Here is an 18,629-nt window from a genome sequence, read left to right as displayed (position 1 = left end):
CTTTTTCAATTTCACCGAACATGGAGGGTCATACTGACTCGATTTAACCATGGTGGCAATCTGATGGGGCAGACACATAGAAGAGTAGTTATTGAATTGTTTGGTATCTGGTTTCTGCAATAGATGCAAGTGATAAATTATTGTGTGAAACAGGCCTTGACATTGGTGCCATGGCTTTGATTAATAGTCTTTTTATGTATTACCACAATACAATTCAATGATATATATGTTTAAAAAACAGTTGCTAATGTTACTGTATGATTAAAAAAAAGGAAGATGCAAGGTTGCCCTGTGCAGCTGTTGTCCAATGATACCAATTCTGTGATAAATGCCAAAGGGCAGAGAGGGCAGAGGGGAAATATGTAAGTACACTATGTGTGTTATTCACTCAGAGCATGAGCTCCATTTGTACCAAGTAATTTGTCTACCCGTCCTCACTCATGCACAATATAATAAAAATCACTCTTGAGTTTTGCCTCATCTCACCGCTTTGTAGCACCTAATTTTACAGGTCCGTCATTTTCCTAAGAATTTTCCTGAAAAGCATAATGTAATTGAGTACTAATTGTGTGTAAAAACGAAGACAGTATTTAATTGGTACACTTTCAATTAATTAATTCCAGTTAATTGCAAGTGTAACCCAGAAACTCTTTTAGTCAGTGCACAGCAGGTCAACTGAATATGAATATATCAAATGTTAACGCTGGCTACAGGAAAGCATATGCCACTAACAAAGTAAGCAATGAATGGGCTTGATAAAAGCAGGTATTGCTCTTTGAATGAACATTTGCTTATCAACTAAATTCTAACTAATTCTGTATCAAAACTTTCTGTCTCTCCCCTACATCAAGTAACAATTTGTGTACTTTTCTCAGAAAATGCCCTAAAAAATTGCAGGAAAATGATTCAGTCCAAGTGAGGTGCTTAAACTAAAATTATAGGTGAAAACAATGGTACAAATTGTTGATGCTAACTATAGGATTCAGTTTCATAACATGTTTACTATTGTGTTGTCCTGCATACAGCCTAAGAAATCTCTGATATATGCCCTTGTATTTGCAATTTGCATGTTTTCTACCTGCAGTTTTCACACAATGTTCAAAAGGAGGATAATAATCAGGGCAGGGAACACAGTAAGCTGTCTCTTGTTCTGAGACAATCATGATACTCTGGTGCTGATTTGTTTTGTATTGCAATTTTAAGGTAATGCTATTCCACAAGTATGTGATTCAATTTTAGTGTTTATTGTAATTTAGCTATTACTGCTTACTGAGCAATCGTTGATTTAAAGCAGCTGCCACAATTCTATTTTGTTGCACTATTTAAAAAAAGTAATATCTCATATAATTGTAGAGCTGAGTGCAGTGCATCTACTACTATCTAGGTCTAAACTATATAATGGTAGCAACAGAAAGTTTGCTGCTCTGACAGTAAGTCAGTAGACTCTGCAATAAGACCCCTGGTGCTTGGGTTTGTGCTGGCTGAATTTGAAGTTACTACAGAAGCTAACCAAAGGTCCTTGTCCTTGGACCATCTGCCATTGTCTGCTCTTTTGCTTTGGCTTTGTTTTTCTTGAAAGTAAAACACACTAATAATGGACTACCACAATAAAAGTGATAACTTGATAACTTTTCACCTCTGCATAGACTAAAATGATGCAGCTGAATTTGAATTATGTTTGTTCAGGCATTTAAAAAAAGATTAAGAAATCAGAAAGTTAATTGATTTTTTTCACACCACTAAAGAAATGCTGCTGAAATGTTCTTGTCTGTCAAGTTTCAAGTTTCTTGCCAGAGTCTCAGGGGAATTATCCTTGATATATCATGTCTCTGATCTTCGCATACTGTACTACACCCTCAGATCTTGGCATGGGTTTGTGGTTTTAGCCTCACATTACTACAGTTCACTGTGCTTATATCTGGAATTAGTAGCTAAGCCTACCTAAGAGGTGCCCACCTGCCTGCTTAAAGCATATTACACTGCACACCTTTGCTCTGTCATCATCCACCTACCCACCAAACCCACAACCACCCCAACACATTCTCAAACACTTACTCAAAAGCTTAAACACACACAGGCTTAAAGTGTACAAAATCTAACACACACACACACACACACACACACACACACACACACACACACACACACACACACACATATGAGTGTGCACAAAAACTAACACCCACACACACACACACACACACACACACACACACACACACACACACACACACACACACACACATGAGTGTGCACACGCACTTCACTCAACAGCTACATTCCAGGTGGGTTACCTAATTTAATTTTCTGCATCTAGTGGCTTGGGTCTGCTCTGCCCTTGACCCTGTTGCCGCTGGTCACCACCCCCTGCCAAGGGGCCTGCCTGACTGGCATATTTATAACTAGGCAGGACAGAGACAACAACACTCACACCGAGTGCTAAAAAAAACACAGACCCCAAATCTGGGCATCTGCCAGTCATCGTTCCATTTTCAATAATTACACAAAATCAACACATACGAGCAAAGATAGCCACTCTGTTGACAGGCTAATGGAGGAGGAGGGCTGCAGGTTAAACAGAATAAAATGCGGCTCCAGCTGGGAAGAGAGTTTTGTGATGTTGTTGACACATCTAAACATATCAACTCTATGATTTTAGTCACATGAGTCATGTCCTTATGTGAAACACTGAAAGCATACAAGTGTTCTTACATAGAGCCCCCTCATAAACAGCGAATGCATTTCTAAATGTAAAATACGGAAATACAACACATCCTCCCAATGAGTTTTTATTGTTTTCACAGTGAAAACCAGGTCAGTCTAACTTGTTCAGGTTTCGACGTCCTTGTCGATGTGATCGTATTACATCAACAATGTGAAACACCGACACGACTAATCCTCCTACACCCCATCCCAAACTTTTGTATCTGACCATAAGGTTATAGTCATGACAGGTACTGAAGTGCACAGCATTAGCTCTCACAGTGTATGCAAAATCCCTGTCATATCGGCTGCCCACACACCAAGCGGGGCCTACTGCACCTGTCAGATAACATCTGTTCATCTGTCCTCTGTCGTTCTGTGTGCTCTCTCTCTCTCTCTCTCTCTCTCTCTCTCTCTCTCTCTCTCTCTCTCTCTCTCTCTCCCTCTCTCTCTCTCTCAGTTACCCTCATGAGTACATCTGAATTTGATTTTCATCACTGCAACTGCTTTAACTTCTACATTTTTATTCTTCTACCATTATCCAAAAACATGATCCAGGCTATTAAAACATTTGTGACACACCCCCCGTTTGTTCTCTCCATATGCAGGCTACTCAACATGAGTAGGTCTTTCACTAAACTAAATAATGCAGTGTGATGTGATATGATAATTGCTCTGTTTCAACAACCTGCGTGGAGGCTTGCAAGAGTGTCCAGACGTAAAATGCTGATAATTAAATCCCCGCAACAGCAGGACCGGACCCCACAAAAACAACAGTTGCTTCACAAGAGTTTTATATGAATTGCTCCCTTAGTTATTTCCTGCAGTCTGCAGAACTACATTATTTTTCCTCATTAGGTACATTGCATTTTATGGTTATAATGGTTGCTCTGAAGCACCATTTTCATAATACGTGACTTTCAACTTTGTGAAGTCTCTGTTCTGTGGTACCAGAAGTATGTTAATACTGTAGCCTTGCCATTGGTTTCATCAGCCTTACCTTCCCAGTGAAAAAAGGGATTTTCAACACTTCATGAGAAATGGGCAGCAATACATTTAGATGGCTTAAAATATTGCACTAGTCCATGTGTCCTTGATCTATCTTGCACAACACTCTGGGAGACACAGCTGGCATTCAGTTATAAAATTATATATACATTTAGCTTTTATACCACATTTATCCACTGCATTGAAATCGGGAAACATACTGATATAAAAGTGTATCAGTTTCTACAACTCATGCAATGGGAGAAGGTGCATACTTGTTATCCTCCATTATGGGCATACTTACTATTTATACTGCTGCTGAGCGACTTTTGTATTTCAATAGACATTACTTTCATACTTTTTGCTCTGATGAAGGATCACATACAGAGCTGGCCCTGACCTCCCTGAGGCCCGAGGCAAAATTCTCCTACCTGACCTGAGAGCTATGTAAACCTTTGCCATTGCCACACAATCACAGTACCTTTTACTTCACTATATTATTTGACAGCTTTAGTTACTAGTTACCTTTAAGATTGCAATTTTTATATCTTATGGAAAGGGAAAATTCTATTTTTTAGATGAACAAACTACTTTAAAAATGTTCTTGGATTAGCTGAAAAATATATTGTCACAAAGCTATAATGTGAAAAGTTTTGTTTTTAGAGATCCATCTCTCTCACATGACAGCTACATTATGAATACATGGTGATCTTGTTTAATATAATGGTATAAAGGCTAGTTAAAATGAGCTCAACCTTAATTATCTGCAGCAGTAAAATGCAGCACATAAATATGCAAAAATATTAACCCCAAAACGTCAGATGTAATAGTGAAACACTGACAAGGGCCACTTCACTGCACTCCAACTATTTTCAGCTTGAGTACTTCAAGTACATTTTGCTGATCTTCATACTTTTACTGATAATAAAAATAGTAATAATAGTAATAATAATAATAATAATAATAATAATAATAATAATAATAATAATAATAATAAATTGTTATTACCATATTATTATTATTATTATAATTAGGTGAAGCTTGGCTGGGGTGCCAAATGTGCTTGGCACTGTCAGCTGTGACAACTCATGTCAACCCACTGTGTGAGTTAATGTACATGCTGCCTTGACGGCCATATTTAAAAGTTGACCTTGTGACCCCTGACATTTAGGATTGACCCTCAGGGGTAATACAGGAGCACCTTGCAACCAGACTGAAAAGTCAGGGGTCAGCAGAGGCGCCAGTAATGTAAGGATGTGACTACAATGAAGACTGAGTGGTACAAAGCTGAGGAAAGCAGTTTGGTATATATATTTGTTCTTCTTTATCATGACTCAAATATAATATATGATGGAGCGTAATACTGATTAATAGCACAAACAACTCTTTTAACCTACACATTTTGTTAATTTGCATGTGTATGTGCCATGACTAGTTTGTAGACTGTGAGCTGGAAGTTCTCACCAACCTCTGATAAAATAGTATTAAATAAAAGTGAGAGGCTAATATAAAAGAATTTATTGCAATCTAATGTGTGTGTGTGTGTGTGTGTGTGTGTGTGTGTGTGTGTGTGTGTGTGTGTGTGTGTGTGCCTAAGTGTGTGCACTGTATCTGTGTTTGAATGAGAGAATATGCACATACTTGTGTGTGTGTGTGTGTGTGTGTGCGTGTGTGTGTGCAGGGGAAAAAGCAGGATAGAGGACAGCACGGAGACACAGAGAGAGGCAGAAGCTAGAAAGGTCATTTGCATGATCTTTGGAAATATTGCCATAGCCTCAGGCTTTTACTAAGAATACTGAGCTTAGAGAAACAGACTTATTTCCCATACTGTGTTCACTCTGCCAATTCCAGATTAATAAATGCACTTCCATGGTGCATTAAAACAACCACATAAGGCAGAACTTTCACAATTAGCTCTGCCTTTTTCCTTAATTAATGTTATACAGTAACACTTCAGGATAATGACATTTAATAAGATCCACTAAGAATATGACTCCAGATGCATAATTTGGACAGGATTACCATAACCGATTCATTTTAATTTTTTATTATGAACTTACATTGCCCTCTGTGAGGACTAATTCTCAGTGCTACAAATGGTGTATAAATTACAATATTACTATATAAAGAGTATCATTTTAATATGAAATACTGTATGCATGTTACTTTGCTTCTTGTTTGTATCATAGAACAGATCAAATAGTAGATAAATATATTTTATCTTTAGAATTAATATGAACAGCCAAATGAATATTTGACTGTTGGTTCATTCAGACACTTTTGTGCTGAAAGAAGAAGCTCCGCTCTGTTTGTCTGTCTCACTGCGCTGCTGTCAGACCATCAGCTGTTTGATTTATGATAATGAAACGCTGCTCGGTTGTCAAATAATTGGCTGCATTCTACAGTCTAAGTCGTTCCTTGTATTACATGATTGTTCAGCTCTTCTGCTGTCGCAGTGTTATGGTGTGAAATTTGCATTGTTGTCATGAGAGTGTAAGACTTACAGAGAAAGCATGTGTCACATGGCAGGGGGGTGAGAGTTGGCAAGCCTGAAATATATGTTAAAATGCAGAACAATACACATACCGTTAGACAGAGTCACACAACGGAGTGGAGCTGCTTTCTCTGGAGCTGATAATAGACACATCCTCCCTCTGCAGCTCCAGTTGAACAGGGGGATGCACATCCCTGTGTGACCAGTGGAGGCTGTGCTGCCTGCAGCTGCTATCAGAGCCAAGCTCCGCTGATACCGATAGTTTGTGAATCGTTCTCGCGCCACTGATAAACCAACTGAGAATTTTGTCTTTGTCAGCAGCACCCAGTTCAACACTGTAACACATAATATTCACTTCAGTTTCAATCAGTGGCTGATTTTCTTCCTCTCTTCATAACAGCAGTGGCGCTTGTTCAGACACTGTGACACGAATCAGTTAATAACATTTAAAACTGATAGAACAACCACAGATGGCTTTTTTAGCTGTCTATCTTGCTATTCTTCCACCATGCTGCCAAGTTACACTGCTTAGAGAGAATGAGGAATAACATGACTGTAATACAGGACCGTCAGCTTCTGTCAGCGTGTCCTCTGTTTCCAGGCCAATTTACTTTGAAAGAACAATGGCTAATAGGGAAACAGCTGCGTCACATCTCAGTCACACTAACCGGTGTGGTACCAAGTCTATCACTCACTCACCCACGGAAAACTCCATGTAAAGCTCTACGACCACATGCTGTGGTCCAGCTGAAAATGGAGCCCAGTGACATAAGTTGAATTACATCATACTCAATGGTTGTGTAACAGTACAACCAAATATATATATATATATGTGTGTGTGTGTGTGTGTGTGTGTGTGTGTATGTATGTTCCTTAGTTGATGTGAGGGTCTAAGGACAGAGGGATGTCATATGCTGCAAAGCCCTCTGAGGCAAATTGTGATTTGTGATAATGGGCTTTATACATAAAATTGACTTGACAATATTGTTTTTGTTAAAGCTAAATTTGATGACTTGATGAAAATAACTGTCATTTTTTGCTGAAACTGTCACTATATTCTGACAGAAGTACCAGACAGATAATTTGTGAAAAGCAAACATGTCATTCCTCCAACCCCTGTAACTAATGGCATTTGCAAGAATTGACCATGATGCACCGAAAACAACCAATCAGAGCCATGGAGTCTCTAACGCAGCTGTCAGTCATGTCAGTCACTGCTAGTGAATTGTACTCAAACTGTCAAATTAGGCAGCGCTGATCCAATATGAATCAAGATTCTGTCACTGCATTACCTATTTCTCATCTTAAATGTTTTCAGATTCAGTGTATTTCAGTGTACTGTTTAGCTGTAAAATGAGAGAGTTTTGCTCTTGCCAGTGGCCGGTGTTTTGTTTAGTGTGACTGTTTCAGACATTGCAGCTGAGTCACAAAAGTTCTCATTCTACAGCTAAACAGTACACTAAAATATGCTTCTGAAAACATTTGAGATGAGAAATAAGTAATGCAGAGACAGAATCTTGATTAATGTTTGATCAGTGCTACCTAACCTAAAAAGTGCTTTGGAGACTCCTAAGCTCCGACTGGTTGGTTTTGTTTATGTAGAGTAAGGTCTTACAAAAGTATACAGAGGATTATGATTTAATTTTTTTTCAAATATTGTTGCTCATTTAGTGCTGTGTGAGAATAGTGACAGTTTAAGAAACTATGACAATGTTATTCTTTATAAAAGCTTCCAGCTTCAGCTTTAAATAAGTGGGAGAACTTAGTTCTAATATGACTGATGGTCATCACTTAGCTTTTAGAATAACAGTAGAATATGCTTTTATGTTTATATGTCATAAAATGTAAAAATATTGCTTAAGCTGCAGACATTCTGTACATTCGTGCTGGCAATTATAATCTTAGCCTCAGACTTATTTTAATTCTCTTGATATTTAGAGACTGAACATTTAAAATGTTAACTAATATTAATGAAAAGATGGACAGTATCTCAAGCTGTCTGCTAATCTAAACTCATACTCTGCATTCTTGTTTGAAATACAGTATGATGCTATCAGGAGCAAAAGTCATAGTCCACCTGAAGACACATTTGCAGAGATGACGGGCTTCCGAGAAATCGTGAAAGAATGACGTGAAATATTGTCCAAGGAGGAAAATCTTGAATTAAGAATCAGATTAAAGTTATGGCCAACTTCATGAATAATGCAGCCGACGTTTATTTCCCAGGAAGTCAACTGTAAGACACAGTCCTCTGGCCAAGTCTCCCCTCTCTCAGTGCTCTCTACATTTCATCCACACCAGTAATGATGGATGGCATTTTAAAGTAAACTAATTAAGCCAGAAAAAGAAAATGAATTGTGATGATATTTCATCGCATCAACATCGTAATGGCGTGAGTGTCAAGACTATTTCTTGCCATCAAAAAATTAAAAGCATAAATCATAAACATTATGGAGGCAAAAAAAAAATAAGACTGGGCTTGAAAGTTATTGTTTAAACAGGATGACAAAATCATTAGAATCGAATTTATGACCCCAGGGCAAAGACTTTTCTATGATCTACTGTTGGCATGTCAGTGTAATATCCCTGTCATCGCTTTTGCCTCATTCATTCAATGGGCACTGGCAGGAAATACTTTCATTTCTATGGCACACTTACTCTGAGTGGAACGAACTGCTCGGGAAATGACCAAGGCTTTCTCCCCACTGGCAAAGCTGGCAAACTGGTTTTCTCAAGTTTCACAGCAATACACCACAATTATAACTCATCTATTTTGTGAGGGAGGAAGTAGATAGACGTGCAGGATGTCATTCTATCTCTGGTATCTGATTTCTGCATTGAAAAGATGTCCGTGATAGTTAAATTATGTTACTGTAGAAATAACTTGACGTTTTTTTGCTAGCTCACACCGCTGAGGTTTATTTAACAATGCTTTTTAATACCAGAACTGTGTGATTATCAACTTCATAAGTGGAAAAACAACTCTCTGATCAACACTTTAAATGGATGTCATTGGAAATCAACACTTCTGACAGTGGAAAATGTGCCATGTAAATTTTATTGCAACCTTTTGGCACTTGACAAACTAATTTATTTGTATCCAGTTTTGTGTGTTTGTTTGTTACAAACCAGCCACCCACTTTTCATGCTCTAACCAGAGTTCTGTTGGTTGCGCAGTGAAACTTTTGGGTCACATCTCCCTGTGAAATTAGCTGTCACTTCAAATGAGGAAATCTTCATTTCCGCATGTGTGAATACTAACTGTAACATATCAGATGTGGTGTGAAACACTGTGTGAAAACCTGCTGTTTTCCTCGCTCTTCGTAGCATCTGACTTCCTACACACAACACTGAAAACAATCCATCCTACTGTAGTTCACATCTCACAGGGATGTTTTTTTCTCCTTTTAGTTAAGATTTGAAAATGAGACAACAATATCTGACACATAAGCTTGAGCCACAAGACATACAGGCATGCAATCCTTAGTCTCAGTCGTCACCTTCCACCATCACCTCTTTCAATCTCTGTCTCATTTCCCTTGAAGTTGATATTTTGTAGTGGCGTCACATCTTCCCGTAATCCTCCTCTGGATTGGCTGCAGCCCCTCATCTCTCAGCCCTGAAGGTCAACATGTGAGAGGCATCAGTAAAATAAAATGACCTGCGTAAAACACGTTGCAGTAACCTCCACCCGAGCTGAGGGTAACCTACCTTGGATTTATAGAAGGACGGGCAAAGAGACAGAGAAGACTTTGTCATCAAAGGCTGATCTTTGATTTAAAAACTGTTACAAACATCTTTAAAAACTATGTCAGACGATTTCCCTTAAATGTCCAGTGTGTAGGATTAAGGGAGATATATTGGCAGAAATTGAATATAATATTATTCATTTGTTTTCTTTGATGTATAAAGAATAGTTGTGTTTTCATTACCTTACAATGGGCTGCAGGAAGCAGGTCCTCATCCACAGAGTCTGTCATGTTGCACCACCATGTTTCTACAGTAGACCAGAACAAACAAACACTTGCTCTACATTGGGCCATTTGCATTTTAGCATCAGCCACCTTAGATAGCAGCCTCTCCACAATGAGAGCATCAGAAAAACACTGATTTTGAAACTGCTTCATACAGTGTTATACCAGTTTAAATCGCAAGGTCCATTTGTTCTGGAGAGGAAGAGACCTCTGTGGGTAATTCAGCTCTCAATTACAACCTCCTGTCTGGATCTTAGGTTATCGCTGTAAAAAAGGTGAATATGCATTATCAGGTGCTGGGCTACCAGCCAATCATGCCAACAGCACTGAAAAACACTGATTTGTAATGTGAATGTATTTTGCCAGTTTTTTTTTTTTTGTTTGTTTTAATCACGGGTTCACTTCTTTCGTAGACAAGGAGACCTCTGAGGATAATCTGGCACCCTGTAAAAACATCCTTAAAAATGAACACTGAAGGAATTCTAACCAGGAGAAGTTTGAGCTGGTTGTAATTTGTAATCTGCACTGCCAGATACCACTAAATCTGCCTAAATCCTCACTCAAACCTCTTCCCACAACCACGTCACCCCCATCCTCCTGAACCTCCACTGGCTCCCCATCCCTCACCACATCCAGTACAAACTGCTCCTCCTGACTGCCCCACTCTTATCTTGCTGACCTGCTCCACCCGCACACTCCCTCCCGTAACCTCCGCTATTAAAAAAAAAAAGAAGATTTTTGGTAAAGAAAGGACGATGGATGTTGTCCAAATTTGTCCCGTTTTATTCACACTGAGAAGGGATTTAAATAAGTCATTTTTTAGCCTGAGACCTTTCAAGGGTTGAGGCAGTTTTTAATTTGGTGAAAATTCTGCCACTCATTCATAATTCTGTAACTCAGATCTGTGACCTTCTGTTTTCTCTAAGGCAACTAAAACATTTTATTTTGATAGATATTGATCAAACATAGCTCAGTGGAAAGATACATTGCGCCTGCTTTGACAGAGACAAGGTGTTTCAAATAAATATGTTTTGTGCTGATAAATCTGCTGTATAAAACAATGTGCCGATGTCTTTGTTCAGAAATCTCTTTTCTTTTTCTCCAGCCAACATTTTCTATTTTATTTCCATTTCCCCTCTCTGTAATTATTTCAATCTTTCTCTCTGAACTTGTTCTCGAAACATGTCAGAGCTGTCATAAATCATAAATCCTGACCTTGAATTCAGTTCCAACTTTCTAACCCAGTAACACTGTGACATTCCACAGTGTGACTGAGACCCTGAAAATGTATTCAGCTTATCAGTTATTTCTGGCACAAGCAGCCACCCCCCAACTCCCTCTCAATAAATACGGGGTTGACTAAGTTGATATGCCTCTGAGGCATTTTAAATATTCCCCCAAAAATATCTATTCATAAAGCAGGCAACATAATTGGGTGATTTATGACCTTTTCACACCACTGGAGCGATTAACTGAAGACATCATTCAGAGCTGTCAGTCAAACTGATTGTTCACATGGAAACGAAACACCAATAAGGGAGCCAGCTGACTTGAGAATGACGCCTTCAAAAGCCTTTCACTGAAGTGGCCTCTTCAAGACTGTCAGTTAGGTTGTTATTATGTAAAGATAAAACTTCTTCGATCGGTAAGCTACACCAGAAAGAGGACTAGAATCAAAAGCACAGGTAAATCTGTGCACATTCATGTTGCCGTCTCAAGGGTGACATGGTTTCAGTTGAACGCGATCTCGTCCCGGTGCCCTCCTCTCTGCTGGTCACAGACCTTGACTATGTTCATAGCTTAATAGTTCATCTGGGACACATCTTCACATAAAGCTATCATTACCTCAGATTTAATGATCAGGCGCAGTGATTTGTCTTTATTGGTCTTTGTAGACACACACACCTGCATCTCCAGAGCCTTCCTTTGGTAATAACACCAGGAAGTGCAACTTGACACTAATTGGCTCATCATGTCAAGTGTATTCGTGCATAAAGCATTACTTCTTCGGATGCTTCAAAAAAGAGGATTGCATCCTGGATGAGATTTCATGACTTTTGTGTTAATACAAATCAATTTCTAACTAATCTTCACTGTAACCCAGCACTATTATCATAGCAGAGACATACTGGCATTATAACTTTCCTAAATAAATCCAAGCTTTTTTTAAAAAAAAAAAAAGTTTGGCAATTTATCTTTCTATTTATATATGCCCCCTATATGTCAAGTATATAGTGTTTGTATTCTGTTAAATCAAATTCTGCTGATCTTCATAACATCGCTTCAATTGGCTTATCAGGAGGCCCCTCTCCCCCCCTTTGGTCCTCAGGGCTTGCTGGCTCTCAGTCTAATTACCAGAGATAATGGAGGGTGAAGCTAAATGGCGCTGATGGGGTCCAGCAGAAGGTTATTAGGTGTCCTCATTAGTGCCCGACTGAAGTGAAAGAAGGTTTAAGGTCTTATTCTGATCCTGATGGATGGTGTTCCTCTCCGTCTGTCTTTAGAGGGGGTGATTCCACAGTGTGGACGGCCAGGCAGAGGCAAGGATAGGGAGATACATAAAGAGGTGAGAGAGTGTGTATTTGTGTGTGTGTGTAACCTACATGGTAATGGTGCATTCACTTTGACACATGATTGTACCTGAGTTGAAAGGTGTATGTTCATATGCTGTATTCGATACAGTGGCAGCTCAGCACTGTATGTAATGTTGCAATAGTCATAAGTCTGCCATAAACATTGTGTTTTGGTCAGACGGATATTTAAACTTTTAAAGTTAATCTTGCAAAGAGTGCTGCAGGGATGGAAATTATTTGTTGGCTAACATGTAAGTTAGCATCGCCCTGGCTCCCTTGACAAAAAGACTATAGAATTTTTTTATTGGATCTTTGATTTTTGCAAAAAATAAGTTCTGTGGTTCATAAAACCAAGTTTTGGTTCAGCAAGATAATATGCACAAAAGAACACCACATTGAAAGTATTTGTGATGCACAAATGCAATTGCCAGAACCAGGGTCACATGTTGTTCGTGTTGTCTGTAAAGGTTAAGTCTCATTTAGCTGCTTGTTAGATACAGTCTTTTTTAGACTAAAAAGGCTTCACATTTTATGATAGGGGTATTTAAGGACATATTTTATGTTGCAGAAAAACAACATTAAGTTTCTGAAGCTTGTGTTAAACACAGACCTTATTGCGGGAATCTAACCAAAACCCATGAAAAATTGATGTTTGATGTTGATGTGTTTGATGACATCTGATTGTATGACATTTTTGTGCTATTATCAACAACATACTATACTTTGACTTTTTGTAGTATATTGATGACATACTATGCTTTGACTTTTTCATGCATTTTTTAGCATTATTTTTTACAAAATGCTGTAATACAACTTTCAACTGTATTGTGACCCTATGCTTTTTGTGCCATTTTGGACAAAATACAATTTTTCTTTGCGCCATTTTGGGTGACATAATGTAGTTTGACCTTTTTGATGCTCTTTTCAAAGACATACTGTAATATGGCTTTTTGTGCAATTCTTGATGACATACTATAGTTTGAATTTTTATGGTATATAAGATGACAAACCATACTGTTAAATTATTGTGCTGTTTTCAAAGACATACATTACTGTGTGAGGGAGCTCCAGACACTCCCTCACCAGTCAGGTGAAAAGTTCCCTTTATTTGAGTTCTGTTGAGTTATTTGTTTCAGTTATGTGGTATCTGTGTATTTACTAAGCTTAGGATCCAATTTGGTTGATTAATACATTTGCTTCACTTAATATGTTTGTTGTTTGTTGTGATATCTAATCATTTTCTTTGATGGGGTCAACTTCCTGGTTAAATTATTGAGCTATTGTTGAGCTCAAAGACATACTGGACTGTGATTTTTTTGTACTATTTCGGGCCAAATTCTGTAAGATAACTATTTCATGCCATTTTGAACTACATACATTAGACTTTTAAATGTTATTGTGGATGACATGCAAAACTATGACTTTTGCTATTTTTAAATTTTTTTTCATTTTTTATGTGCTACTTTTGATAACGAATTTTGCCACAACTTTTTCATGCTGTATTTGACAATATACGATGACTCTTTTTGTTGTATTTTTAACAACATGACTTTTATGAAAACTGCAGCACATGTGAATGCAGCAGCCTGTAGTTGGTCAAATCCTTGCTACTCTTGTGCTCTATTTTGCTCTATTTTTCTATTTTTTCTACAGAATGGCCCCTTCTGCTGAAGCACGACTTTTCTATGATAGAGAAGCACTTAACAATCAGGAAAAATTGTGTGGGGCTTGGACTGAATGCAGCAGACTGTGAGAGGATCCCCACAAATGGCTAAGATGTAGCACGATCAAGGACAGATGTAATTTCATTTTTTAAACAAAGTTTAAAAAACTTTTTTTTGCTATTTTGGATGACATTTACAGTGATTTTTTTGTGTGGTATTTTTGACAATATACTATATTTTGACTATTTTATACTTTTTTGGTCAACAAACTATACTATATCTTTTTTGGTGCAGTTTTTAATGACTTGCTATCCTATACTTTTTAATGCTATTTTTGTTCACTTATTATAATTTGACATTTGTAGGTAATTTTTGATAATGTGCTATACTATGACATTTTTGTGATATTTTCAAGATAACTATGAGATAACTTTCCTTCGGATGGCAAATAATACCATGCCTTTTTCGAATTAAAAACTATACAATTACTTTCTTAAAGGCTATTTTGACCACACACTTTACTATGACTTTTTAATGGATTTTTAAAAGAACAATTCTACGATGACTTCTTGCCATGGGACTACACACTATGCTATGACTTTTTAAGCTATTTTTGACAACATAAATGGGACTTTTTTTATGCTGTTTTGAGTGACAGAATGACTTTTTTGTTGTTGCAATTTAAAAAAAAAAACTAATATATGATGATATTTTTAATGCTGTTTTGGACGACATACTTACTATGACTATGATATGCTATTTTTGACGACATGCTATACTTCTTTTGGGTATTGTTAACAGCATACTATTATATGGATTTGTATGCTATTCTGGATGAAATACCACACTATGTTATTTTGAATGACTTACTAGACTGTGACATTTTTGCGCTACTTTTGAAAACAAACTATACTACAACTTTTTCCATGCTATTTTTGGACAATATATCATACTCTGATTATTTTGCTCTATTTTCGACAACATACAAGTGCAACCCAGGTTAAAACTCCAGTAGCCTCGTAGCCACTCCCCGACCACGCCCAGGTTTGGAATACCCGGATGAGGCGATGGGTGAGGGCGGATCATTTCCTCTGTTCCCTGATGACACCAGGTTGTTTCGGCGTAGTCGGACCTGAACACACAACTTTCTCCACACATATACGTACCCTCTCACCCTTGTCCAGTGGTGAGTCACATCTACATGATTCGTAAAGGTTCTCGACAGTTAAGCTGCTTATCAGATCATGTATTGTGTGTTCGTTTGCTAATGTGCCCCGCTAGCTTAGCGCCTAGCGGTTAGCATCGTATAGTGTGTTTGTGCAATTGTTAATGAATACCGCTAGCTTAGCGGTTAGCATTGAAATGTGTATGCTAAGTTGCTATTGAGTCCCGCTAGCTTAGCGGTTAGCATCGTACTGTGTTGCTATGAGCAAAAGCTACTGTTTACTTCAGCTACCACTGTTTATTTTGCATTGTGCTATTTTCATGTTGGTTAGCAGCTGTTGGCCTAGCAGTTAACATCAAAGTTGATCATGCATTGATTGATTTGTATGCTAGTGACTAGCCACTGTTAGCTGCACAGTAGGCATCAGTGTGGAATCCTACTCAACCTGTGAATGAGTAAATTTTGAGTTAGGTCACTGTAACCTGAGTATCGCTGCACCTAACCATTATTTTATTAATAGATTAATCAATTGATTATTTTTTTTAGATTAATTGATTACTCTAGTGATTTTTTTTTTACTGATCTCTCATTTTTTTATTACTCAATTAATATAACAATGAATTTAATGAAAATTATTTTTTAAAACTTGTCATTTATATTCCAATATTTTAAACAATCATCTTCAGTCATGACAGAGTGTACACTGCAGGGCAATATTCCCCAACAAAAAATAGCCCAGTCTTATCTGGTAATTTGTGTTTTACAGTCTCATACAAAGTCTCAACAAAATAAAATTAATGCAAGAGCTTGTTCCATTCAAGTAAAAGTAATGTAGTGCAAGCTACAACAACAATGTAGAATACAAGTCACTTTTAGGAGGAGTAACAATACAGTAACTCTTTGTTACAGTAACAAACCTCAAATAGTAGGTTTGTTACTAGTAGTAGTAGTCCAACAAAACATCTTGCAGTAAAATTAGTGCAATTTGAATAACACAATAACTTTTCTCTAACAGAAATAATAATAACCAGTACATTCTTTGTGCATCAAAATAGTCCAGCCCTAACTGGGCCTTAGGGCATATTGCTGCCTGCTGATATGAGTGCTGTATTTTCATATTTATAAGCACATATTCCACTCATTTATGAAGTTATACAAGCTCCTGCACAGCTGACAACCCTGTCCTGTAAATGTTTCAAAATAAGCAAATCAGCTACTGATGGCAGCTCAGATGCACCTCACAAGCGCTGTTCAGACGGGCAGTGTACATGCTCTCATTTGATAACATGAGTGTGGAAACAAAAAACAACACGCTCGGCACTGCTCATGTTCTCCCGACGCACTGTGTGAAACGGTGCGACGCTTCGACGCTTGTCACGTTAATCAACGTGTTTATGTAATCGATTATGTGAGTGCATCGCCCAAGCCATAACCCGAGTACATGTATATTTTGATGCTAACCTTGACTTAAAGGTGCCTTTGCTTGTGATGAACACGATTTTGATATGATGATTGATACGGCTTTGATGTTGTGCAACAAGAATTGAGATATTGATTGATTAATTATTCCCTATGACCTCTCTAGGTCAGTTTTTTTTGGATTGGACTGTTGATGATGGAGAGCTACCCACCCAACACCGGAGTCCCCTCCTCCCACAAAGTGTGGTAGGAACACATACTCTGGAACTTGAATGAACTGAACCGAACTGAACTGAACTGAACCGAACCGAACTGAACTGAACTGAACTTGAATGAACTGAAAAGAAAAAAAAATACAGAAGCAAACACATGCATACTGGGAGAAAATGAGCTGAACTCAAAGGCCTATATGTATTTTTGTTTGTATTTATGTTGGTTTATGTTGTGAGAATTTCTAATATAGATCATTTGAACTTACTTTGCCTCCTGTCTCTGTATTCACACACATTTGGCTCTGAACTACTTACTGGTTATCTTCTGTGTGGTCCTAGTCCATTTGAACATTTGTCACCCTTTTTTATACAATTTAGCTTAGCCTACTTCGCTTCACAATACTATTACATTAATATTCTATTTTCGATTTTTAACAACACACTATACTATTACAACTTTCGTGCTATTTTTGATGACATACTGAACAAGGAAATTTAAAAGGTATTATGGATAACATACTTTACTATGACATTTATGGGCTATTTTCAAGAACATTCTATACTATGACTTTTTATAGTGTTTTGGATAACATCCTGTTGTGTAACCTTTTCATGCAATTTTTGACATACTGTACTATGACTTTTTGCTCTATTTTCACCGACGTATACTGCTGCTTTTATCAGCAACATACTGTACTATGACATTTCTTTTTCAATTTTGTACGACTTTTTTAGTGCTGTTTTCAAGATACATTCTACCATGATTTTTTTTGGTTGCTATTTTGGATGGATACTACAAGATGACTTTTTCATGCTGTTTAGACAGCATCCTATGATATTTATTTTCTATGCTACTTTAAAGAAGACACGATACCATAATGATTTATTGCTGTTTTGGATGACATCCAAAATTATGATACTCAAAGGTATTTTTAATGAAAAACTATACAATGATTTACAATACAATATAGTACTTGACTAATATGACTTTTTTTATGCTGTTTTCTACAACATACTGTACGATGCTTTTTTAATCTTATTTGGACAAAACACTATACTATGACATTTTTTCTGCCATTTCAGATGAGATACAAAACTACGACTTTTGAAAGGTATTTTCAATGAAATACTACACAATGGCATTCTTTTATTTTAAACTACATACTTTATTATAACATTTGTGCTATTTTCCCAAACAGCATGCCTGCATGATTTTTTTTTGCTATTTTCACCAAAATACAATTATTTGACATATTTATGCAATTTTCAACGACAAACTATCTTAGTTTTTTATGCTATTTTGGACGACATAGTATATTATGACAATTTTGTCCAATTTTCAACAACAAATTTTACTATGACTTTTTTAATGTTTTTTTTTTTGGACAACATGCCATGACTTTTTTGTGCTATTTATAACCACATTCTATTCTACGAC

General features: G+C 37.3%; 1 long non-coding RNA gene across 1 annotated transcript; it reads left to right on the top strand.

Annotated features, from left to right (window-relative positions):
• Positions 1-12,571: 12,571 nt before the first annotated feature.
• LOC121943948 (uncharacterized) lies at positions 12,572-17,456 on the top strand. The gene is made up of 3 exons (XR_006105880.2): positions 12,572-12,724; positions 15,385-15,581; positions 17,146-17,456. It is a non-coding gene; the product is annotated as an uncharacterized LOC121943948 (long non-coding RNA).
• The last annotated feature ends 1,173 nt before the right edge of the window (positions 17,457-18,629 follow it).

Source organism: Plectropomus leopardus, chromosome 4 (genome assembly GCF_026936395.1).
Source record: "Plectropomus leopardus strain MGB_pleo_1.0 chromosome 4, ASM2693639v1, whole genome shotgun sequence".
NCBI lineage: Eukaryota > Metazoa > Chordata > Actinopteri > Perciformes > Serranidae > Plectropomus > Plectropomus leopardus.
Note: the sequence above shows the minus strand (reverse complement) of the source record. Positions and strands in the feature narration are given on the sequence as shown.